The sequence below is a fragment of the Schistocerca serialis genome, chromosome 9 (genome assembly GCF_023864345.2).
Source record: "Schistocerca serialis cubense isolate TAMUIC-IGC-003099 chromosome 9, iqSchSeri2.2, whole genome shotgun sequence".
Classification (NCBI taxonomy): Eukaryota; Metazoa; Arthropoda; class Insecta; order Orthoptera; family Acrididae; genus Schistocerca; species Schistocerca serialis.
Window position 1 is genome coordinate 504371279 of NC_064646.1, and position 1922 is coordinate 504373200.

General features: G+C 51.8%; 1 non-coding gene across 1 annotated transcript; it reads right to left on the reverse strand.

The window, feature by feature from the left end:
* Positions 1-370: 370 nt before the first annotated feature.
* On the reverse strand, positions 371-445 carry Trnas-uga (transfer RNA serine (anticodon UGA)). Its single transcript has one exon. It is a non-coding gene; the product is annotated as a tRNA-Ser (tRNA).
* Positions 446-1922: the final 1477 nt, after the last annotated feature.

Sequence of the window (1922 nt, forward strand, 5' to 3'; positions counted from 1 at the left end):
CAGAATGAGACTTTCACTCTGCAGCGGAGTGTGCGCTGATATGAAACTTCCTGGCAGATGAAAACTGTGTGCCCGACCGAGACTCGAACTCGGGACCTTTGCCTTTCGCGGGCAAGTGCTCTACCAACTGAGCTACCGAAGCTCGACTCACGCCCGATATTCACAACTTTTCTTCTGCCAGTATCTCGTCTCCTACCTTCCAAACTTTACAGAAGCTCTCCTGCGAACCTTGCAGAACTAGCACTCATGAAAGAGAGGATATAGCGGAGACATGCCTTAGCCATAGCCTGGGGGATGTTTCCAGAATGAGACTTTCACTCTGCAGCGGAGTGTGCGCTGATATAAAAACATCCTGGCAGACGAAAACTGTGTGCCCGACCGAGACTCGAACTCGGGACCTTTGCCTTTCACGGGCAAGTGCTCTACCAACTGAGCTACCGAAGCACGGCTCACGCCCGGTACTCACAGCTTTACTTCTGCCAGTATCTCGTCTCGTACCTTCCAAACTTTACAGGAGCTCTCCTGCGAAACTTGCAGATGTAGCACTCCTGAAAGAAAGGATATAGCGGAGACATGGCTTAGCCACAGCCTGGGGGATGTTTCCTGAATGAGACTTTCACTCTACAGCGGAGTGTGCCCTGATATGAAACTTCCTGGCAGATGAAAACTGTGTGCCCGACCGAGACTCGAACTCGGGACCTTTGCCGTTCGCGGGCAAGTGCTCTACCAACTGAGCTACCCAAGCACGACTCACGCCCGGTACTCACGGCTTTACTTCTGCCAGTATCTCGTCTTGTACCTTCCAAACTTTACAGAAGCTCTCCTGCGAAACTTGCAGATGTAGCACTCCTGAAAGAAAGGATATAGCGGAGACATGGCTTAGCCACAGCCTGGGGGATGTTTCCTGAATGAGACTTTCACTCTACAGCGGAGTGTGCGCTGATATGAAACTTCCTGGCAGATGAAAACTGTGTGCCCGATTGAGACTCGAAATCGGGACCTTTGCCTTTCGCAGGCAAGTGCTCTACCAACTGAGCTACCCAAGCACGACTCACGCACTGTACTCACGGCTTTACTTCTGCCAGTATCTCGTCTCCTACCTTCCAAACTTTACAGAAGCTCTCCTGCGAAACTTGCAGATGTAGCACTCCTGAAAGAAAGGATATAGCGGAGACATGGCTTAGCCACAGCCTGGGGGATGTTTCCTGAATGAGACTTTCACTCTACAGCGGAGTGTGCGCTGATATGAAACTTCCTGGCAGATGAAAACTGTGTGCCCGACCGAGACTCGAACTCGGGACCTTTGCTGTTCGCGGGCAAGTGCTCTACCAACTGAGCTACCGAAGCACGACTCATGCACGGTACTCACAGCTTTACTTCTGCCAGTATCTCGTCTCCTACCTTCCAAACTTTACAGAAGCTCTCCTGCGAACCTTGCAGAACTAGCACTCCTGAAAGAAAGGATATAACGGGGACATGGCTTAGCCACAGCCTCGGGGTTGTTTCTAGAATGAGACTTACACTCTGCAGCGGAGTGTGCGCTGATATGAAACTTCCTGGCAGATAAAAACTGTGTGCCCGACCGAGACTCGAACTCGGGACCTTTGCCTCTCGCGGGCAAGTGCTCTACCAACTGAGCTACCCAAGCACGACTCACGCCCGGTACTCACAGCTTTTCTTCTCTCAGTATCTCGTCTCCTACCTTCCAGACATTACAGAAGCTCTCCTGCGAACCTTGCAGAACTAGCACTCCTGAAAGAAAGGATATAGCGGAGACATGGCTTAGCCACAGCCTGGAGGACGTTTCCAGAATGAGACTTTCACTCTGCAGCGGAGTGTGCGCTGATATGAAACTTCCTGGCAGATGAAAACTGTGTGCCCGACCGAGACTCGAACTCGGGACCTTTCCTTTCCCGGGCAGG